This window comes from Ranitomeya imitator, chromosome 5 (assembly GCF_032444005.1).
Source record: "Ranitomeya imitator isolate aRanImi1 chromosome 5, aRanImi1.pri, whole genome shotgun sequence".
Lineage (NCBI taxonomy): Eukaryota > Metazoa > Chordata > Amphibia > Anura > Dendrobatidae > Ranitomeya > Ranitomeya imitator.
Window position 1 is genome coordinate 636,097,868 of NC_091286.1, and position 25,216 is coordinate 636,123,083.

Here is a 25,216-nt window from a genome sequence, read left to right on the forward strand (position 1 = left end):
ACTTTTTTTCCAGAAAAGCCATCCCAGCCCTCCACCAGCATGTTAAAGAGCGCATCGTCCATGCACTCAGGCAATCTGTGAGCACAAAGGTGCACCTGACAACAGATGCATGGACCAGTAGGCATGGCCAGGGACGTTACGTGTCCATCACGGCACACTGGGTAAATGTGGTGGATTCAGGGTCCACAGGGGACAGCAAGTTTGGGACAGTTCTGCCTAGCCCACGGTCTAGTAAACAGTTGTCTGTAGCCGTTCGCACCCCCTCCTCCTCCTCCTCCTCGTCCTCCTGCAGAAGCAAGAGCTCGTCCACAGACCGCAGTCGCACAAACACTCCATCCGCACCTGCCACTGTTGCACACCAGGTCTCCCATTATGGGGCAGCTACTGGCATACGTCAGCAGGCTGTATTGGCTATGAAGTGTTTGGGCGACAATAGACACACCGCGGAAGTTCTGTCCGAGTTCTTGCAGCAAGAAATGCAGTCGTGGCTGGGCACTGTAGATCTTGAGGCAGGCAAGGTAGTGAGTGATAACGGAAGGAATTTCATGGCTGCCATCTCCCTTTCCCAACTGAAACACATTCCTTGCCTGGCTCACACCTTAAACCTGGTGGTGCAGTGCTTCCTGAAAAGTTATCCGGGGTTATCCGACCTGCTCCTCAAAGTGCGTGGACTTTGCGCACATATCCGCCGTTCGCCTGTACACTCCAGCCGTATGCAGACCTATCAGCGTTCTTTGAACCTTCCCCAGCATCGCCTAATCATAGACGTTGCAACAAGGTGGAACTCAACACTGCACATGCTTCAGAGACTGTGCGAACAGAGGCGGGCTGTTATGTTTTTGTGGGAGGATACACATACACGGGCAGGCAGTAGGATGGCAGACATGGAGTTGTCAGGTGTGCAGTGGTCGAAGATTCAAGACATGTGTCAAGTCCTTCAGTGTTTTGAGGAATGCACACGGCTGGTTAGTGCAGACAACGCCATAATAAGCATGAGCATCCCCCTAATGCGTCTGCTGATGCAAAGTTTGACGCACATAAAGGATCAGGCGTCTGCACCAGAGGAAGAGGAAAGCCTTGATGACAGTCAGCGATTGTCTGGTCAGGGCAGTGTACATGACGAGGTACCGGGCGAAGAGGAGGTGGAGGATGAGGAGGATGATGGGGATGAGTATATTTTTAATGAGGAAGCTTTCCCGGGGGCACGGGAAATTGGTGGCGTGGCAAGGCCGGGTTCTGGTTTTTTGAGGGACACAAGTGACGTAGATTTGCCTGCAACTGCCCCTCAACCAAGCACAACCGCAGATTTGACAACGGGAACTTTGGCCCACATGGCGGATTATGCCTTGCGTATCCTCAAAAGGGACACACGCATTACAAAAATGATGAACGATGACGATTACTGGTTGGCCTGCCTCCTTGATCCTCGCTATAAAGGCAAATTGCAAAATATTATGCCACATGAGAACTTGGAACTAATATTAGCAACAAAACAATCAACTCTTGTTGACCGTTTGCTTCTGGCATTCCCTGCACACAGCGCCCGTGATCGTTCTCACACGAGCTCCAGGGGCCAGCAGACCAGAGGTGTTAGAGGGGCAGAAATCAGAAGTGGCGTTGGACAGAGGGGTTTTCTGACCAGGTTGTGGAGTGATTTTTCTATGACCGCAGACAGGACAGGTACTGCAGCATCAATTCAAAGTGACAGGAGACAACATTTGTCCAGTATGGTTACAAACTATTTTTCATCCCTTATCGACGTTCTCCCTCAACCGTCATTCCCATTTGATTACTGGGCATCCAAATTAGACACCTGGCCAGAATTGGCAGAATATGCATTGCAGGAGCTTGCTTGCCCGGCAGCTAGTGTCCTATCAGAAAGAGTATTCAGTGCTGCAGGTTCAATACTAACAGAAAAAAGGACTCGTCTGGCTACCCAAAATGTAGATGATCTAACCTTCATTAAAATGAACCACAACTGGATTTCAAAATCTTTTGCCCCACCCTGCCCGGCTGACACCTAGCTTTCCTATGAAAAGGTCTTGCCTGTGGACTATTCTGAATGACTTTTCCAATCTCGTAATTTTCTTCACCTGATTGTCCAGCATACGACATGTTTCCACCTCACGAAATGGCCAAACTCCCCACACGGGGCCGTGCTATCGCCACTTTGCGCTTGGACCCTTGAGAGTGCTGTTTGTCTGAAGAGGTGGGTGTGGCCGCTTTTGGTCGACGGCACTGCCACTGGGTCCCTCATAGTACAATAAAGTGTCTCTGGCGGTGGTGGTGCGCACCCAACGTCAGACACACCGTTGTAATATGAGGGGCCCTGTGCCTGTACCGCCGGCCACAAGACAGTTCCCCCCCCCAGCTCAAACAGTGCTCTACCACTAGCAAAATTATCTCTCACAGCTTCACCAATGTGTAGTCTAGCCGCTGACATCCTTCAATGCCTGGCACTGACAATACCATTGTTTTGACATTTTTGTTATGTTAGGCCTTCGAAGCCTGTCTGCGGTCCCTTCTTTCTACAACTACTACACTGACCAGGCCACTGCTGGCCGTGTTACCCTGGAACCAATTTAAAAGTGCCTACAGTCAGCCCAATTTTGTTATGTTAGGCCTTCGAAGACTGTCTGCCGTCACTCCTTCCACTAGACTTCCACTGACCATACACTGCTGCCCATGTACCCCTGGAACCAATTTAAAGTGCCTACAGCCAGCCCAATTTTGTTATGTTAGGCCTTCGAAGCCTGTCTGCGGTCACTCCTTCCACTAGACTTCCACTGACCAGACCACTGCTGCCCGTGTACCCCTGGAACCAATTTAAAAGTGCCTACAGCCAGCCCAAGTTTGTTATGTTAGGCCTTGGAAGCCTGTCTGCGGTCACTCCTTCCACTAGACTTCCACTGACCAGACCACTGCTGCCCGTGTACCCCTGGAACCAATTTAAAAGTGCCTACAGCCAGCCCAAGTTTGTTATGTTAGGCCTTGGAAGCCTGTCTGCGGTCACTCCTTCCACTAGACTTCCACTGACCAGACCACTGCTGCCCGTGTACCCCTGGAACCAATTTAAAAGTGCCTACAGCCAGCCCAAGTTTGTTATGTTAGGCCTTCTAAGCCTGTCTGCGGTCCATTCTTTCAACTACTACTACACTGACCAGGTCACTGCTGCCCGTGTACCCCTGGAACCAATTTAAAATTGCCTACAGCCAGCCCAATTTTTTTATTTTAGGCCTTCGATGCCTGTCTGCGGTCCATTCTTTCAACTACTACTACACTGACCAGGTCACTGCTGTCCGTGTACCCCTGGAACCAATTTAAAATTGCCTACAGCCATGTGTTATTATTTTAGGCCTTCGATGCCTGTCTGCGGTCACTCCTTCCACTAGGCCTCCACTGACCACACCACTGCTGTCCGTGTACCCCTGGAACCAATTTAAAATTGCCTACAACCAGCCCAATTTTTTTATTTTAGGCCTTCGATGCCTGTCTGCGGTCCATTCTTTCAACTACTACTACACTGACCAGGTCACTGCTGCCCGTGTACCCCTGGAACCAATTTAAAATTGCCTACAGCCATGTGTTATTATTTTAGGCATTCGATGCCTGTCTGCGGTCCATTCTTTCAACTACTACTACACTGACCAGGTCACTGCTGTCCGTGTACCCCTGGAACCAATTTAAAATTGCCTACAGCCATGTGTTATTATTTTAGGCCTTCGATGCCTGTCTGCGGTCACTCCTTCCACTAGGCCTCCACTGACCACACCACTGCTGTCCGTGTACCCCTGGAACCAATTTAAAATTGCCTACAGCCATGTGTTATTATTTTAGGCCTTCGATGCCTGTCTGCGGTCACTCCTTCCACTAGGCCTCCACTGACCACACCACTGCTGCCCGTGTACCCCTGGAACCAATTTAAAATTGCCTACAGCCAGCCCAATTTTTTTATTTTAGGCCTTCGATGCCTGTCTGCGGTCCATTCTTTCAACTACTACTACACTGACCAGGTCACTGCTGCCCGTGTACCCCTGGAACCAATTTAAAATTGCCTACAGCCATGTGTTATTATTTTAGGCATTCGATGCCTGTCTGCGGTCCATTTTTTCAACTACTACTACACTGACCAGGTCACTGCTGCCCGTGTACCCCTGGAACCAATTTAAAATTGCCTACAGCCATGTGTTATTATTTTAGGCCTTCGATGCCTGTCTGCGGTCACTCCTTCCACTAGGCCTCCACTGACCACACCACTGCTGTCCGTGTACCCCTGGAACCAATTTAAAATTGCCTACAGCCATGTGTTATTATTTTAGGCCTTCGATGCCTGTCTGCGGTCACTCCTTCCACTAGGCCTCCACTGACCACACCACTGCTGCCCGTGTACCCCTGGAACCAATTTAAAATTGCCTACAGCCAGCCCAATTTTTTTATTTTAGGCCTTCGATGCCTGTCTGCGGTCCATTCTTTCAACTACTACTACACTGACCAGGTCACTGCTGTCCGTGTACCCCTGGAACCAATTTAAAATTGCCTACAGCCATGTGTTATTATTTTAGGCCTTCGATGCCTGTCTGCGGTCACTCCTTCCACTAGGCCTCCACTGACCACACCACTGCTGTCCGTGTACCCCTGGAACCAATTTAAAATTGCCTACAGCCATGTGTTATTATTTTAGGCCTTCGATGCCTGTCTGCGGTCACTCCTTCCACTAGGCCTCCACTGACCACACCACTGCTGTCCGTGTACCCCTGGAACCAATTTAAAATTGCCTACAGCCAGCCCAATTTTTTTATTTTAGGCCTTCGATGCCTGTCTGCGGTCCATTCTTTCAACTACTACTACACTGACCAGGTCACTGCTGTCCGTGTACCCCTGGAACCAATTTAAAATTGCCTACAGCCATGTGTTATTATTTTAGGCCTTCGATGCCTGTCTGCGGTCACTCCTTCCACTAGGCCTCCACTGACCACACCACTGCTGTCCGTGTACCCCTGGAACCAATTTAAAATTGCCTACAGCCATGTGTTATTATTTTAGGCCTTCGATGCCTGTCTGCGGTCACTCCTTCCACTAGGCCTCCACTGACCACACCACTGCTGCCCGTGTACCCCTGGAACCAATTTAAAATTGCCTACAGCCAGCCCAATTTTTTTATTTTAGGCCTTCGATGCCTGTCTGCGGTCCATTCTTTCAACTACTACTACACTGACCAGGTCACTGCTGTCCGTGTACCCCTGGAACCAATTTAAAATTGCCTACAGCCATGTGTTATTATTTTAGGCATTCGATGCCTGTCTGCGGTCCATTTTTTCAACTACTACTACACTGACCAGGTCACTGCTGCCCGTGTACCCCTGGAACCAATTTAAAATTGCCTACAGCCATGTGTTATTATTTTAGGCCTTCGATGCCTGTCTGCGGTCACTCCTTCCACTAGGCCTCCACTGACCACACCACTGCTGCCCGTGTACCCCTGGAACCAATTTAAAATTGCCTACAGCCAGCCCAATTTTTTTATTTTAGGCCTTCGATGCCTGTCTGCGGTCCATTCTTTCAACTACTACTACACTGACCAGGTCACTGCTGCCCGTGTACCCCTGGAACCAATTTAAAATTGCCTACAGCCATGTGTTATTATTTTAGGCCTTCGATGCCTGTCTGCGGTCACTCCTTCCACTAGGCCTCCACTGACCACACCACTGCTGTCCGTGTACCCCTGGAACCAATTTAAAATTGCCTACAGCCATGTGTTATTATTTTAGGCCTTCGATGCCTGTCTGCGGTCCATTCTTTCAACTACTACTACACTGACCAGGGCACTGCTGGCCGTGTACCCCTGGAACCAACATCAGAAAATATAAAAATAAGTATTTTGCTTATAAAAAAGAAAATACTGGTGAGATATCAAATGCAGACATTTTAACATTAAAAACAAACACACAACTCTAATCTGGTACAGTACTAAAAATGGCCACCAGCTACAATTACTTTCTCCTGCAAGTAGTTAACTGAAAGTTTTTTTAAATTGAAAACACACATATGGCATCCACCGAGTGTTGTCCTGTCGCGTCTTCTTTATATTATTGCCGAGAAGATGCAAAATAATGAAAATAATAAAATCATTAATTACCAAAATAATAGAGAAAGTCAACACCACATTGCAAATAAACATTCATTCCAAATAAAGAAGCAGGGCGCGTCCGAGGGTGAGTATATACCTAATAAGAATATAATCACCCTCGGACGCGCAATGCTTATTTCCAACAGCCTTCCTTCCTAAGAATCAGCCCTTCCGTCGTGTAGAGAGACGTTGTGTTACACTCCAAGGTGTTCCCCAGGTTGCCTTTCCTGAGCTTCGATCTTCCGGCTCTCGTTTAGTAGTTCTTGGAAACTACTCTGCATTAGGCCTTCAAATTGGGTATGGGGTGTAGAGAGATGGTGTGTTCCACTCCAAGGTGTTCCCCAGGTTGCCTTTCCTGAGCTTCGATCTTCCGGCTCTCGTTTAGTAGTTGTTGGAAACTACGCTGCATTAGGCCTTCAAATTGGGTATGGGGTGTAGCGAGAGGGTGTGTTACACTCCAAGGTGTTCCCCAGGTTGCCTTTCCTGAGCTTCGATCTTCCGGCTCTCGTTTAGTAGTTCTTGGAAACTACACTGCATTAGGCCTTCAAATTGGGTATGGGGTGTAGAGAGAGGGTGTGTTACACTCCAAGGTGTTCCCCAGGTTGCCTTTCCTGAGCTTCGATATTCCGGCTCTCGTTTAGTAGTTGTCGGAAACTACGCTGCATTAGGCCTACAAATTGGGTATGGGGCGTAGAGAGAGGGTGTGTTACACTCCAAGGTGTTCCCCAGGTTGCCTTTCCTGAGCTTCGATATTCCGGCTCTCGTTTAGTAGTTGTCGGAAACTACGCTGCATTAGGCCTACAAATTGGGTATGGGGTGTAGAGAGAGGGTGTGTTACACTCCAAGGTGTTCCCCAGGTTGCCTTTCCTGAGCTTCGATCTTCATGCTCTCGTTTAGTAGTTGTCGGAAACTACGCTGCATTAGGCCTACAAATTGGGTATGGGGTGTAGAGAGAGGGTTTGTTACACTCCAAGGTGTTCCCCAGGTTGCCTTTCCTGAGCTTCGATCTTCCGGCTCTCGTTTAGTAGTTGTTGGAAACTACGCTGCATTAGGCCTTCAAATTGGGTATGGGGTGTAGCGAGAGGGTGTGTTACACTCCAAGGTGTTCCCCAGGTTGCCTTTCCTGAGCTTCGATCTTCCGGCTCTCGTTTAGTAGTTCTTGGAAACTACACTGCATTAGGCCTTCAAATTGGGTATGGGGTGTAGAGAGAGGGTGTGTTACACTCTAAGGTGTTCCCCAGGTTTCCTTGCCATTGCTTCGGTCTTCCGACTCTCGTTTAGTAGTTGTAGAAAAGTACACTGCATTAGGCCATACAAAATGGGTATGGGGTGGAGAGAGATGGTGTGTTACACTCCAAGGTGTTCCCCAGGTTGCCTTTCCTGAGCTTCTATCTTCAGGCTCTCATTAAATTGTGGTTAAATGGAACAACTGCATTTGGCGTACTAGTTGGTTTGGGGCCTACTATCGGTGTCTGCCACTCCTTGCTGTTCTCCTCCACTGAACAAAGCTGTGCCGCCTGTTTACTACGGTTGCCAATTTTGAACTGCATTTCGACTACTTACTGATTTGGCCCTACTCTCTGTGTCAGCCTCTCATTCCAGTTGTCCTCCACTGCAATGCCCCCTGGTTATTCCTGTGTTACCAATTTTGAACTGCATTTAGCCCACTTTCTTCTTTGGGCCTATATCTGTGTTTCCACTTCATCGTGCCCATTGCCCAGCCAGTGATAGATGAGTCTGCTGGTACATTGACCCATAACGCAACATTCCCCGTGCACGCTACACAACAACATTGTGACCCTGCTGAAAGTCAGGTTGCTCTTCCCGCATACCATACCACCTTACACGGGGACAAAGAGGAAGGTGCAGATGAAAGTGCAGGTTCCTTCATCAGGTGGGGGGAGGAATACTAGTTGGCGACGTCACTGGCACAGGGCCTCTCATAGTACGCAAAAGTGTTGCTGCCGGTGGGAGGCGCCCCCGCCGTGCAAACACACCGCTGTACTTTGAGGGGCCCTGTGCCAGTGCCAATGCCAACGAGTGGGCCCCCCCTGCTTGCTCAGGTTCACAGCACTTGCAAAGTTGAAATACTTACCTCTCCCTGCTCCACTGCCGTGACGTGGTCCAGATTTCCTGGGCCCACTAATTACTTGAACCAGCCCTACCCCCCACAACTTTAGCCAAATGACCCCCAATTTCAAATGCCTTCCAATTATTATAAGGTAAATTACGCTTGACAAGCTTCATTAAGAAGAATGGATGGTTTTGACATTAAAATGGCCACTCTAGGTGTTTTCCTGGCCCCCACTCACTGCCGACTATGCTGCCCCATTGACTTGCATTGGGTTTCGTGTTTCGGTCGATCCCGACTTTACGTCATAATCGGCCGATTTCACTCGACCCGACTTTGGACATAGTCGGGTTTCGCAAAACCCGGCTCGACTCTAAAAAGGTCAAGGTCGCTCAACTCTAGCACTAAGTAATGTGCCAATGTATTTACAGGGCATAAAGGTGGGCTCTTCCATCCTTCATCATCCTGATATTGGAGAATGCCCAATGTTAATGCCAATAATAACGCTATATGAGGGGTTTAAGCAAATCACTCATACACTCTTATAGCTCTCTAATGTATTCATGGCCTTATAAATGAGCACTGGAAGCAGGTTACATTTGCAGGACTTGCTCTGGCCTTTATATGAATTGTTTCTTCATCACAATATGCAATTATATATGTTGTCACCTTAAAAAAGGAATTCCTTTATTGGAGTAGAGGCACATCAGATAGTTGACCGATCCACCACTATTGGTGAGATTGGAAACCTGTAATCTAATGTCTATTGGGACTTTTAGTTTTGGATGTAAATTGGACTTCCCAGTGACTTAACGAAGGTCACATGGACAATTGACCCAAATTCTATGAGGGCGCAAATTTTGCACCCTTCTTCCTGCTTTTCATAGAAGAGAAGCATGTATGCTCTGCACAGTCAGTGGCCAAGATGACAATGATCTCAGTATGTCATTGTTATTGCTGCCTATGCAGAGCACAGCAATGAAAAACTCGGCAACACCTCCCCAGTCCTAAATCTTTCTAAATCTGATCCTGCCTAGGGATGAGCAAACCTGAACTGTAAAATGTATGGTTTGTACCGGAGATCTTGTGTCTAGGACAGAACCCCAAATGCAGACTTTTTAGTCTGGTTTACTGATTGTGTTCAGATGCCGAATAAAGTTTGTTGCTACGCAGCTAGTCAACAAGCTTTTAGGCTGTGGGCACTTTTGGAGCCATCAGAGCCATGCCATGTATCAACATGACTGTAATTGACTGGCCTGGCACACTACATGATCCAGTTTGTATAACTGCCGGAGTGTCACTGCCATTTTGCACTAATTACTGTAGCATAGAGACAGGATGCAGCTCAAGTGAGGTACAGTGTTAGGTTCTGTGTATGCACACTCTGCAAGAAAACTCTACTGTGCCTTTAAGTCTCTGAGTGGACTCTGCAGCTGTGTCTATGTGAGTAGTGTGACTAAAAAATAGTTTTACACTGCAGCCACATTTGTGCGAGTACTATACCTAATAATAGCTATACTCTGCAGTCATGTCTGTGCGAGTAATGCGCCTACAGAAGTTATACTCTGCAGCTGTGTCTCTGGGAATAGTGTGTCTAAAAAATAGTTATACTCTGCAGCCGTTTCTGTGCGAGTAGTATACCTAAAAATAATTACACTCTTCAGAGTAGTGTGGCTAAAAAATATTTATACTTTTTTGCTCTTTAGCTGTATCTGTGCAAGTAGTGTGCCTAACAAATAGTTATACTGTGCAAGTGTGTCTGTGTGAGTAGTATGCCTAAAAAATAGTTGTACTCTGCAGCCGTGACTGTGTAAGTACTGTAGTGTGCCTAACCAATATTTTATACTCTGCACCCATGTCTGTGTGAGTAGTGTGCGTAAAAACAAATTGTTCTACTGTGCACCTTTGTCTGTATGAGTAATGTGCATAATTTAAAAAAAATAATTTTCACCCGTTTCTGTGGGAGCAATTTGCTTAAAAATAAATTGTTCTACTGTGCAACAGTGTCTGTGGGAATACTGTGCTAAAGAGCTTCTGTGTGTACTCTGCATGCGTCTTTGTCTGAGTACTCTGAAATAAGCCTCTGTGGGGTTAATCTGCAAACCAGCCTCAGTGGGACTACTATGAAAAACTGCGTTATTGGGGGTACTCTGAAAACAGATTGCGTGGGTGTACTCTTCAAAACACACTGTTTTATAATTTTAATTAAGGGAGGCCACAAAACATTGTGAATGGAAAACAGAAAGAGCAAACTGCAAAATGGGGCAGACCCATCACTCAGTAGAGACATGTAGACACATACTTTTCCACCATGCTGCTGCATCTGTCATGCTCCTGAATATGATCCCTTGTGTCAGTGGTCAGCTTCTTCTTCTGCCGAGCCACAGGAGACACACCTTTTCGCTGGGTGTTTGATTTCTGTTTTCTGGTTGCAGTCTGTCTAGCTTAACACAGGTGTTTTCGTTTGTCCGCCTATCACCTTTTGGGTGCAGATTTATATTCTGTTCCCTAGCGGGCGTTTCCTGCTTTTGATCGATTAATTTCGATATTCTGACTTTCCATTGATGTTTGGAGCCAGTCTGTGAGCTTTGAGCTAAGGATTTTCACCACGCTGCTTCTTTGCTATACTTTGCACCTATATTCTGTTTATCTTTAGTAAATAGGCTGTGTGTTTGTTAACAGTAATTGCTTCAGTATTTGGTATTTTGCTGTTTACTTTACTCATTCTGAGATCTTTCCTTTCTTGAGCACAATTCTCTTCTTTTAGTTAATTCGCACTCTGCTCTGCCCCCTCGTTCTTTTGGAGGAATGTGAAGCAACTCGATGGCTGTTTAGGCAGGTTAGGTCCAAATTGCCATCTCCTTGTTCTGTGGCTAGGGCTATCTTTGTACTCGCAGGTACTACTAGCAACACCGGTTTCAGGAAAATCTACGCTTTTAGAAGGGGACCAGGAGGAAGACAAAGGGAAAAATTGAAGGCACTCTCAGCCAACCAATCTAAAACCACCTCTACTTGTTCTGGCCTCACCATTCATCCAGCGATACTCGGGTCTACGAAGTTACACAGAACATCCTGTTTTTCTGCGTGCACTAAAGGAAGGTGTTTAATTTGGGTGTGTAGCAAGCATAGATCGACAACGCCCTCTCTCCCTGCATCATCTCCAGCACCACCAGCAACAGCAGTGCCACATCCACTATTTGATGCTCTCCTCATTGTTTGCACCAAAAAAAGTATTACACAGCAAAACACAAAAACCGTGTTCCACGGTGGAACCGTGTTCCACCCCCACCGTCACCTCCACCTCCTTCACTTTGACCTCCGCCTCATGGTGCAAGGTTATTTTTTCTTTTTTTTTACTCTGTCATTTTAAATCATTTCCATATCCATATTTGTTTGCAGGGCAATTGTCCTGCTTGCTCTTACCCCCATTTTGCTTCCTTTTGTAGTCCCCTAACCCTTACTATAATCATTTTACAGTCATTTTAAAGCACCAAAGTTCGGATACTCATTGACTTCTATTTGGTTAAAGTTTGGGGTAAAGTTCGGATACCGGACCAAACTTTGAACTACAGTTCTGCTGAACCTGACAAACCTGAAGATCCAAAAGGCCACTCAGCATTAATCCTGACCTATCTGTCTCCTCTGCTCTTAGTTTTAGCCACCTTTAAAAGTCTTGAGTGTGATCTCTATGTACAAGTACTGCTATATGTACTAAGCTCATCGGCTCTGCGCGTGCAGGTGGACAGTGCCACCCAGAGCGGATGCAGCTCACTGATTGGCTTCCACACTGTCGACATGACATGAGGGGCTACAGGCAATAACAGGGAGCAATGGCTGATACCTAGCAATAGACTCAGGGAGTTTGTTTTTCATGACAAACCAGAACCCAATGAATGGGAATCTGCAGAGTTTTGCTGTGAAGGTGTAAAGGGTGTGCCAGGACTGTCTCGTACCCCTTTCCTTTTACTAGTTAATGTAATGTAAATATTATCATTTTCCTGTGTGCTGCTAGGTGTAATGGAATGTATATATATTTGCATGTCATCTGGTTAGGGAAAGCGTAGTGAACTAACAGGTCCACTAGAGGGAGCACTTTGTAGTTTAGCAGCAGTGCCCTGTTAGTAGTTTTGCACACTTTACATAGTTAATATAGGAGGGACCATTGTGGGATAAGAGGGAAAGCATTTCCTGATTTTGGAGAGAGAAGTCTGGGAGCTGGACAGCACAGGAGGGCCTTGGTACCCAGACAGTCCCAACGGGCTTAATGCCCGGGACTGCACAGGGACCACACAAGGACGCACAGTGACCATGTAACATTTAGAGAGAAGCCCAGCCATCCAGGCCTAGCTGAGCAGAACAGCAGCAGAGCAACAGCAGAACAGAAGAAGTCACAGCGTAAGGCTACGTTCACATTAGCGTTGTGCGCCGCTGCGTCGGCGACGCAACGCACGCAAAAATGCACCAAAACGCATGCAAAAACGCTGTGTTTTGCGACGCATGCGTCGTTTTTTGCCGAAATTTGGACGCAAGAAAAATGCAACTTGTTGCGTTTTCTTGGTCCGACGCTTGCGGCAAAAAAGACGCATGCGTCGCACAATGCAACAAACAAAAACGCATGCGTCCCCCATGTTAAATATAGGGGCGCATGACGCATGCGTCGCCGCTGCGTCGCCCTACGCAAACCCGACGCAAACTAGCATAACGCTAGTGTGAACGTAGCCTTAGCAAGAATTGGAGAAGCAGTATAAGACAAAGCAGTAATGAAGGGCAGGTCGCTCACCATGTGGCAGTTCATCGCTTGGGCTGATGCCCTCAGATTCATTGCAAAACGGCAGCGAACCCCAGGTGCAAGGAGTCTGAACAGGGAGGACGCTGAGGAACCGTATGATACAGTCTATTACGGGCACGTGCTGTGTGGAGAGGAGAGAAGTACAAGGAAAGAGAAAGGAATGTGTATTGTGGAATCTGCTGTAGAAACTGTAACGGAAATGGATGTGCTGCGAAAACATGAAAGTAAGTGGAACCTCAGCTAGCCCGATGGGACCTCAACGGTACAGAGGGTAAAGTGAAAGGTATGTGCAGTGGGGACACTATATTCATGTGAAGGGAGACCAGGGCACGCTAACGCATATCCTCTCGGCCATGACTACGGTCCTAACTCTGCCTCTCACAAATGGACCAGAGGTTTGTATGTTTAACCTTGAATATATTCACTGACTATGGAACTGCCAGAGAAAGCCAAATACAGTGTGCCACTATTTTTTGGCGTTGAATAAATGATTCAGAAGTTGAGCATGTAAAAATCCACTCTATTCAAAATGGTCATACTGCAAAGACAAGTTCCTTGATTCAAGAGCCCTGTTTTTGTAGATCCGGTATCTTCTTCGGGACCAGAGTCTCTGCTCTAGTCTCTGCTCTATTCATTGTACATGGGACTGCCAGAGAAAACTGAATTCCACTTGTCTTTGTGGTGAATGAATGGATTGGGAGTTGGTCATGTAAACTTATACTCCAATCTTCATTCGGCTCGGCAAAGCCTAGTTCTCAGGTTCAAGAGCCCCATTTTTGTCGTTTCGGAGCCATGTTTGGGGCCAGGGGTCTCCTGCCCTGCCTCCTCTTCATTCATGGTGTATGGAACTGCCAAAGAAAGCCAAACTCAGAATTGCATTATTCTTAGCAGTGAAAGTATGGTTCGGGGGTTGGCCATGTTAACCTCCACTCCAGTCTCCATGGGGCTCGGCATAGTCCAGTTCCAAGGTTCGAGAGCCCAATTTTTGTAGTATAAAGGTACCTTCACACATAACGATATCGTTGCTTTTTGTGACGTAGCATCGATATCGTTAAGGAAATCGTTCTGTGTGACAGCGACCAACGATCAGGCCCCTGCTGGGAGATCGTTGGTCGCTGAGGAAAGTCCAGAACTTTATTTCGTCGCTGGACTCCCTGCAGACATCGCTGGATCGGCGTGTGTGACACCGATCCAGCGATGTCTTCACTGGTAACCAGGGTAAACATCGGGTTACTAAGCGCAGGGCCGCGCTTAGTAACCCGATGTTTACCCTGGTTACCAGCGTAAAAGTAAAAAAAAACAAACACTACATACTTACCTACCGCTGTCTGTCCCCGGCGCTCTGCTTCTCTGCACTCCTCCTGCACTGGCTGTGAGCGTCGGTCAGCCGGAAAGCAGAGCGGTGACGTCACCGCTCTGCTTTCCGGCCGCTGTGCTCACAGACAGTACAGGAGGAGTGCAGAGAAGCAGAGCGCCAGGGACAGACAGTGGTAGGTAAGTATGTAGTGTTTGTTTTTTTACTTTTACGCTGGTAACCAGGGTAAACATCGGGTTACTAAGCGCGGCCCTGCGCTTAGTTACCCGATGTTTACCCTGGTTACCGGGGACCTTGGGATCGTTGGTCGCTGGAGAGCTGTCTGTGTGACAGCTCTCCAGCGACCAAACAGCGACGCTGCAGCGATCGACATCGTTGTCGGTATCGCTGCAGCGTCGCTGAGTGTGAAGGGGCCTTAAGAGCCCTGTTCTCGGTTTAACATGGCAACAATGTTGTAGCCTTTTTATAGTTATCTTCAAGTCATAGTAAACATGTTCCTTTTGTAATGTGAAATTGTGTTTCTCTGTATCTGGACGCTGTGCTATTCCCTTACCTAGATACCTGTAACGACGTCATGAAAGCACAAAGAGTAAATTGGAAAGAATATGTGCAGGAAAACAATGCAGCTAGTCTTTCTGGAAGGAATTGTGAGAAAATAAAAAATGAAGTCGTTTTTTTAATGTTCTCAGTTTACGTCATGTCCAGTGTTTTACAAGTCTCCGAGTGGAGCAGGAATATAATTAGCTCCGTAGCTGCTAACATGTAGTTTGCTGCATACCTCCGCTCCGAAACTTCCACATAAATAATTCTTTCAGCTGTTCAGAGGTTTGTGCTCAATGCCTTCATAGTTTAAAGGCTCTAAATTGATGCCAGGTATTTTCCAGGTATTTTCCATCCTCAGACGCCATGGCATGATCCTCCGCCATATGTATCCAGGAACCCTATGATATGATTTATACACGCGGGAGTTTCATTAAGTCATGCTTATTAAGGCTTGTTTAATAAAACCATGGTTAGGAATTAATTGTTTATTATATCATTAAGTGGATGGAAATAATCCCTGATGTCGCATATGGAGGATTGAGATGTGTGGTAAAGGACTTAGTAACATGTAGCATGCGCAAAACGTGGGCTCACATTAAAGAAAGAGGGGAAAATCTGAAAATAAAAAAAAATGACAATGTGATAAAATGTAGTTGAGTCTTGAATTTTGTGTCACTTTGCAGTTTAACTTCTAGTGTAGAGCCCCCTGATGACAGCAGTCTGGACGTGTAGTCTGGAGCCCCCCTGTAACAGCAGTCTGGACGGGTAGTCTGGAACCCCCTATACCAGCAATCTGGATGAGTAGTCTGTAGCCCCCTATAACAGCAGTCTGGACGTGTTGTCTGGAGCCCCCCTGTAACAGCAGTCTGGACGTGTAGTCTGGAGTTCCCCTGTAACAGCAGTCTGGACGTGTAGTCTGGAGCCCCCTGTAACAGCAGTCTCGATGTGTAATCTGGAACCCCCTGTAACAGCAGTTTGGACGTGAAGTCTGTAGCCCCCCTGTAACAGCAGTTTGGACGTGTAGTCTGGAGTTCCCCTGTAACAGCAGTCTGGACGTGTAGTCTGTAGCCCCCTATAACAGCAGTCTGGACGTGTTGTCTGGAGCCCCCCTGTAACAGCAGTTTGGACGTGTAGTCTGGAGCCCCCTGTAACAGCAGTCTCGATGTGTAATCTGGAACCCCCTGTAACAGCAGTTTGGACGTGAAGTCTGTAGCCCCCCTGTAACAGCAGTCTGGATGTGTAGTCTGGAGCTCCCCTGTAACAGCAGTTTGGACGTGTAGTCTGGAACCCCCTATACCAGCAATCTGGATGAGTAGTCTGTAGCCCCCCTGTAACAGCAGTCTGGATGTGTAGTCTGGAGTTCCCCTGTAACAGCAGTCTGGACGTGTAGTCTGGAACCCCCTATACCAGCAATCTGGATGAGTAGTCTGTAGCCCCCCTGTAACAGCAGTCTGGACGTGTAGTCTGGAGTTCCCCTGTAATAGTAGTCTGGACGTGTAGTCTGGAGCCCCCCTGTAACAGCAGTTTGGACGTGTAGTCTGGAGACCCCCTGTAAAAGCAGTCTGGATGTGTAGTCTGTAGCCCCCTATAACAGCAGTTTGGACGTGTAGTCTGGAGACCCCCTGTAACAGCAGTCTGGATGTATACTCTGTAGCCCCCTATAACAGCAGTCTGGACGTGTAGTCTGGAGTTCCCCTGTAATAGCAGTCTGGACGTGTAGTCTGGAGACCCCCTGTAACAGCAGTCTCGATGTGTAATCTGGAACCCCCTGTAACAGCAGTTTGGACGTGAAGTCTGTAGCCCCCCTGTAACAGCAGCCTGGATGTGTAGTCTGGAGCCCCCCTGTAACAACAGTTTGGACGTGTAGTCTGGAGCCCCCCTGTAACAGCAGTCTGGACGTGTAGTCTGGAGCCCCACTGTAACAGGAGTTTGGACGTGTAGTCTGGAACCCCCTATACCAGCAATCTGGATGAGTAGTCTGTAGCCCCCCTGTAACAGCAGTCTGGACGTGTAGTCTGGAGCACCACTGTAATAGCAGTCTGGACGTGTAGTCTGGAGTTCCCCTGTAACAGCAGTCTGGACGTGTAGTCTGGAGCCCCCCTGTAACAGCAGTTTGGACGTGTAGTCTAGAGACCCCCTGTAACAGCAGTCTGGATGTGTAGTCTGTAGCCCCCTATAACAGCAGTTTGGACGTGTAGTCTGGAGACCCCCTGTAACAGCAGTCTGGATGTGTAGTCTGTAGCCCCCTATAACAGCAGTTTGGACGTGTAGTCTGGAGACCCCCTGTAACAGCAGTCTGGATGTATACTCTGTAGCCCCCTATAACAGCAGTCTGGACATGCAGTCTGAAGCCCCCTATAACAGCAGTCTGGATGTGTATTCTGTAGCCCCCTATAACAGCAGTCTGGATGTGTATTCTGTAGCCCCCCTGTAACAGCAGTCTGGACGTGTAGTCTGGAGCCCCACTGTAACAGCAGTTTGGACGTGTAGTCTGGAACCCCCTATACCAGCAATCTGGATGAGTAGTCTGTACCCCCCCTGTAACAGCAGTCTGGACGTGTAGTCTGGAGTTCCCCTGTCATAGCAGTCTGGACGTGTAGTCTGGAGCCCCCCTGTAACAGCAGTTTGGACGTGTAGTCTGGAGACCCCCTGTAACAGCAGTTTGGACGTGTAGTCTGGAGACCCCCTGTAACAGCAGTTTGGACGTGTAGTCTGGAGACCCCCTGTAACAACAGTCTGGATGTGTAGTCTGTAGCCCCCTATAACAGCAGTTTGGACGTGTAGTCTGGAGACCCCCTGTAACAGCAGTCTGGATGTATACTCTGTAGCCCCCTATAACAGCAGTCTGGATGTGTAGTCTGTAGCCCCACTATAACAGCAGTCTGGATGTGTATTCTGTAGCCCCCTATAACAGCAGTCTGGATGTGTATTCTGTAGCCCCCTATAACAGCAGTCAGGATGTGTAGTCTGGAGCCCCCCTATAACAGCAGTCTGGATGTATAGTTTGGAACCTCCTATAACAGCAGTCTGGGCGTGTAGTCTGGAGCCCCCTATAACAGCAGTCTGGATGTGTACTCTGGAGCCCCCCTATAACAGCAGTCTGGATGTGTAGTCTGGAGCCCCCTATAACAGCAGTCTGGATGTGTACTCTGGAGCCCCCCTATAACAGCAGTCTGGATGAGTAGTCTGTAGCCCCACTATAACAGCAATCTGGATATGTAGTCTGGATCCCCACTATAATAACAGTCTGGGTGTGTATTCTGGAACCCCTATAAATGCAGTCTGGATCTGTACTCTGTAGCCCCCTATAACAGCAGTCTGGATGTGTAGTCTGGATCCCCCCTATAACAGCAGTCTGGATGTGTAGCCTGGAGCTCCCTATAACAGCAGTCTGGATGTGTAGTCTGGAGTAAGGTTGTTCTGGGACCTGTCGTCCCACAAGTAATTGTGTTGTTTCAGAGGGAGGCTGGCAGGGCTAGTTATGAGAGCTGGGCAGGTCGAACTAGCCACACACACACCACCCACCTATGGGAGTAGTTACAGTTACATAATGTGAGCAGGGTTTGGTCCAATGGTGGAGAGTGTTTAGATCTGTGTAGTCCGTATGCAAGGTCCCGGAAAAGCCTATGTGTTGGGAGTGCTATCTTCCTGAATAGCACATGGTGGGGCTTTGGCACTGAGTGGCTTGTGTGTTGGATGGTCCCAGCCGGGGACGTCCTGAAGAGCGCACGGAGAGGCCACATACCTGCAGAGCCAATGACGGCTACTGTGTTGGGGAAGCTACTGTCTTTCGGTAGGTCTGGAACCAACTGGTGTATGTCTGTCAGGCAAGTTGGTGATCCCTGTAAGGCAGTTCCCCAGGACAGAGGACTGACAAGAAGTCAGCAGGTGGAGCAGGAGCTCCCATAAGGTACCTCCACAGACTGTTGGTACTTGTTGTGTGCTATGAACTAATGAACTGTGCGGCATGCAGTCACCCATGGCAACTGGACAAAGTAAGTTTCAGCATGTTTACTGACTGCACTTCAAAGCCGTATACTATGAAGTTCTAAGGACTATGTGAGGTCTGTGATGTGTAACATGGCCTACAGTGGTTTATGCTGAGTGTGTAATAAACTACATGGACTGTTTATGTGAAAAACCGTGCCTGTCTATGTTTATCCTGCTGCCGAGCGAGTATTCCCCAATCCGCTAGTGAGCGCCATCTCACTATATATATATATATATATACAGTGGGGCAAAAAAGTATTTAGTCAGTCAGCAATAGTGCAAGTTCCACCACTTAAAAAGATGAGAGGCGTCTGTAATTTACAACATAGGTAGACCTCAACTATGGGAGACAAACTGAGAAAAAAAAATCCAGAAAATCACATTGTCTGTTTTTTTAACATTTTATTTGCATATTATGGTGGAAAATAAGTATTTGGTCAGAAACAAACAATCAAGATTTCTGGCTCTCACAGACCTGTAACTTCTTCTTTAAGAGTCACCTCTTTCCTCCACTCATTACCTGTAGTAATGGCACCTGTTTAAACTTGTTATCAGTATAAAAAGACACCTGTGCACACCCTCAAACAGTCTGACTCCAAACTCCACTATGGTGAAGACCAAAGAGCTGTCAAAGGACACCAGAAACAAAATTGTAGCCCTGCACCAGGCTGGGAAGACTGAATCTGCAATAGCCAACCAGCTTGGAGTGAAGAAATCAACAGTGGGAGCAATAATTAGAAAATGGAAGACATACAAGACTACTGATAATCTCCCTCGATCTGGGGCTCCACACAAAATCCCACCCCGTGGGGTCAGAATGATCACAAGAACGGTGAGCAAAAATCCCAGAACCACGCGGGGGGGCCTAGTGAATGAACTTCAGAGAGCTGGGACCAATGTAACAAGGCCTACCATAAGTAACACACTACGCCACCATGGACTCAGATCCTGCAGTGCCAGACGTGTCCCACTGCTTAAGCCAGTACATGTCCGGGTCCGTCTGAAGTTTGCTAGAGAGCATTTGGATGATCCAGAGGAGTTTTGGGAGAATGTCCTATGGTCTGATGAAACCAAACTGGAACTGTTTGGTAGAAACACAACTTGTCGTGTTTGGAGGAAAAAGAATACTGAGTTGCATCCATCAAACACCATACCTACTGTAAAGCATGGTGGTGGAAACATCATGCTTTGGGGCTGTTTCTCTGCAAAGGGGCCAGGACGACTGATCCGGGTACATGAAAGAATGAATGGGGCCATGTATCGTGAGATTTTGAGTGCAAACCTCCTTCCATCAGCAAGGGCATTGAAGATGAAACGTGGCTGGGTCTTTCAACATGACAATGATCCAAAGCACACCGCCAGGGCAACGAAGGAGTGGCTTCGTAAGAAGCATTTCAAGGTCCTGGAGTGGCCTAGCCAGTCTCCAGATCTCAACCCTATAGAAAACCTTTGGAGGGAGTTGAAAGTCCGTGTTGCCAAGTGAAAAGCCAAAAACATCACTGCTCTAGAGGAGATCTGCATGGAGGAATGGGCCAACATACCAACAACAGTGTGTGGCAACCTTGTGAAGACTTACAGAAAACGTTTGACCTCTGTCATTGCCAACAAAGGATATATTACAAAGTATTGAGATGAAATTTTGTTTCTGACCAAATACTTATTTTCCACCATAATATGCAAATAAAATGTTAAAAAAACAGACAATGTGATTTTCTGGATTTTTTTTTCTCAGTTTGTCTCCCATAGTTGAGGTCTACCTATGATGTAAATTACAGACGCCTCTCATCTTTTTAAGTGGTGGAACTTGCACTATTGCTGACTGACTAAATACTTTTTTGCCCCACTGTATATATATATATATATATATATATATATATATGTATATGTATATATATCTTAATATATACTTACCTTGTAATGTCTTCACATCCTGTTCCATCTAGATGTGTCCGGATCCCAGAATTCCAAGCAGCGGAAGTTCACCGACCGCCATATTAGGATACCCAAGTGATGGGTGTCTCAATATGGAAACACACACTGTATGTGCCGTACGCACCACACACACACTGTATACGCCGTACGCACCACACACACTGTATACACCGTACGCACCACCCACACACACACATACACACTGTATACACCGCACGCAGCCTTTTGCACGGTACCACCAGCGTAACATTGTCGCAAACACGCCGCCGCTGGGAACCGCCCTCCCGATGCGATAGCCACGGAAAACTGGGTAAGCTTATTGACTCGAGTATAAGCTAGGTATGCATTGTCCCCTCATCCCTGGCCTAGTATGCGTGGCTCCCCCCGTCGCTGTCCTGGCTGTCTACCAAAGTTGAGCATCCAACCTGACGGAACTGGAGAGGATCTGCAAGGAAGAATGGCAGAGGATCCCCAAATCCAGGTGTGAAATACTTGTTCCATCACTTCCAAGAGGACTCATGGCTGCACTAGCTCGAAAGGCGCTTCTACTCAATACTGAGCAAAGGGGCTGAACACTTATGACCATGTGATATCTCAGATTTTCTTTTTTATTAAATTTGCAAAAATGTCTACATTTCTGTTTTTTTCAGTCAAGATGGGGTGCAGAGTGTACATTAATGAGAAAAAAAATAACTTTTTTGAATTTACCAAATAGCTGTAATGAAGCAAAGAGTGAAAAATTTTAAGGGGTATGAATACTTTCCATACCCACTGTGTATATATATATATACCCGTGACGCGATGGCAGGTCCTTCTCCCATAGCATCGTTAGCACTGGAACCTGCCTGCGGACAGGACGCAGCGTCAGAGGGTGAGAATAACGTTTTTTTTTATTATTATTATTTGTAACATTAGATCGTTTTACTATTGATGCTGCATACGCAGCATCAATAGTAAAAACTTGGTCACACAGGATTAATAGCTTCGTAACCGGAGTGTGCTACACCGCGCTCCGGTAACGCTGGCATTAACCCTGTGTGAGGGCTGACTGGATGACTGCTGTGAGTATGGAGCGGGCACTGACTGCAGGTGAGTAGGGAGGGACTAATCGGACTGTGCCCGTCGCTGATTGGTCGCGGCAGCCATGACAGGCAGCTCGCGAGACCAATCAGCAACACGGGATTTCCATTACGGAAGTTGCTGACAGAAAGACAGAAAGACGGAGTACCCCTTAGGCAATTATATATATAGATATATATATAGTGCCTTGCAAAAGTATTCGGCCCCCTGGAACTTTTCAACCTTTTCCCACGTATCATGCTTCAAACATAAAGATACCAAATGTACATTTTTGGTGAATAATCAACAAGTGGAACACAATTGTGAAGTTGAACGAAATTTATTGGCTATTTTAAATTTTTGTGGAAATTCAAAAACTAAAAAATTGGGGCATGCAATATTATTCGGCCACTTTAACGTAATACTTTGTTGCGCCACACTGAAGGCATCAAAACTATGAATTAACACATGTGGAATTATATACTTAACACTCTTGGCATTCTCTTGATGAGCTTCAAGAGGTAGTCACCGGGAATGGTTTTCACTTCACAGGTGTGCCCTGTCAGGTTAAAAAGTGGGATTTCTTGCCTTATAAATGGGGTTGGGACCATCAGTTGTGTTGTACAGAAGTCTGTTGGATACACAGCTGATAGTCCTACTGAATAGACTGTTAGAATTTGTATTATGGCAAGAAAAAAGCAGCTAAGTAAAGAAAAACAAGTGCCCATCATTACTTTAAGAAATTAAAGTCAGTCAGTCTGAGAAATTGGGAAAACTTTGAAAGTGTCCCCAAGTGCAGTGGCAAAAACCATCAAGCGCTGCAAAGAAACTGGCTCACATGAGGACCGCCCCAGGAAAGGAAGAACAAGAGTCACCTCTGCTTCTGAGGATAAGTTTATCCGAGTCACCAGCCTCATAAATTGCAGGTTAACAGCAGCACAGATTAGAGACCAGGTCAATGCCACACAGAGTTCTAACAGCAGACACATTTCTACAACAACTGTTAAGAGGAGACTTTGTGCAGCAGGCCTTAAAGGTAAAATAGCTGCTAGGAAATCACTGCTAAGGACAGGCAACAAGCAGAAGAGACTTGTTTGGGCTAAAGAACACAAGGAATGGACATTAGACCAGTGGAAATCTGTGCTTTGATCTGATGAGTCCAAATTTGATTTATTCAAATTTGAAGGCATACTGAACCAGCATGGCTACCACAGCATCTTGCAGCGGCATGCTATTACATCCGATTTTTTCTTTTTTAGTTGGACCATCATTTATTTTTCAACAGGACAATGACCCCAAACACAACTCCAGGCTGTGTAAGGGCTATTTGACAAAGAAGGAGAGTGATGGGGTGCTACGCCAGATGACCTGGCCTCCACAGTCACCAGACCTGAACCCAATCGAGATGGTTTGGGGTGAGCTGGACCGCAGAGTGAAGGCAAAAGGGCCAATAAGTGCTAAGCATCTCTGGGAACTCCTTCAAGATTGTTGGAAGACCATTCCCGGTGACTACCTCTTGAAGCTCCTCAAGAGAATGCCAAGAGTGTGCAAAGCAGTCATCAAAGCAAAAGGTGGCTCTTTGAAGAACTCAGAATATAAGACGTACTGTATTTTCAGTTGTTTCACACTTTTTTGTTAATTATATAATTCCACATGTGTTAATTCATAGATTTGATGCCTTCAGTGTGAATTTACTATTTTCATAGTCATGAAAATACATAACAATCTTTAAATGAGAAGGTGTGTCCAAAGTTTTGGTCTGTACTGTATACTATATACACGGGAGATGACACAGGTATATACTATATACAGGAGGAGATGACATACAGGTATATACTATATACAGAAGGAGATGACACACACATATATACTATATGCAGGGGAGATGACACTCAGGTATATACTATATACAGGAGGAGATGACACACTGGTATATACTATATACAGGGGAGATGACATACAGGTACATACTATATACAGGGGAGATGGCACACAGGTATATACTATATACAGGGGAGATGATGCACAGGTATATACTATATACAAGGGAGATGACACACAGGTATATACTATATACAGGGGAGATGACACAGGTATATACTATATACAGGAGGAGATGACTTACAGGTATATACTATATACAGGAGGAGATGACACACGTATATACTATATACAGGAGGAGATGACATACAGGTATATACTATATACAGGAGGAGATGACACAGGAATATACTATATACAAGGGAGATGACACACAGGTATATACTATATATAGGAGATGACACACAGGTACATACTATATACAGGAGGAGTTGACACACAGGTATATACTATATACAAGGGAGATGACACATGTATATACTATATACAGGAGGAGATGACATACAGGTATATACTATATTAAAGAGGAGATGACACATAGGTATATAGAGGAGGAGATGACATACAGCAGGTGTATTCTATATACAGAGGAGATGACATACAGGTATATACTATATACAGGAGATGACATACAGGTATATACTATATATAGGAGGAGATGACATACAGGTATATAGTATATACAGAAGAGATGACATACAGGTATATAATATATACAGGAGGAGATGACACATAGGTATATACAATATACAGGAGGAGATGACATACAGCAGGTATATACTATTTACAGGGGAGATGACATATAGGTATATACTATATACAGGAGATGACATACAGGTGTATACTATATATAAGGGAGATGACAAACATGTATATACTGAGGGGAAAATGGGAGGTGTGAGGTGAAAATGAGGGGTGTGAGGTGAAAATGAAAAGGTGTGAATGCAAAATGAGAGGAGTGAGGGAAAATAGTGGAGTGATCGGAAAATGACAGATGTGAGGTCAAAATGACAAGTGTTAGGGGGGAATGAGAGGAGTGAGGGGGAAAATAAGAGGAGTGGGGGGGAAATGAGAGGTGTAAGGGAGAAAATGAGAGATGTGAGGGGGAAAATAAGAGAAGTGAGGTGCTATAATCACAGATATTTACTATGCCCAGGCACCGCCACCGCCAGGCTCTTCAGCTAGTATATATATATATATATATATATATATATATATACATACATAGTTAATTAAAAAAAGATATGTCTCTTGAAAGAAGGGGAGGAAAAAAAGCGAAAACCGAAAAATTGCATAAGAGGTTACTCTCCCCCTAATGGTGACTTGCCGCAGATAGGATGATGCCATTTACCCAGATAAGGAATATGGAAATATATATCAGAAAACAATAGCTGCTACAGCTATAAGCAGATACTCAGAATGGATTTCTCACAGAATTTTAGATCTTTTAAATGGGTTATCCAGGACCAGGACTATTTAATTTTTAGTACTATGGACCTAAAAACTAAC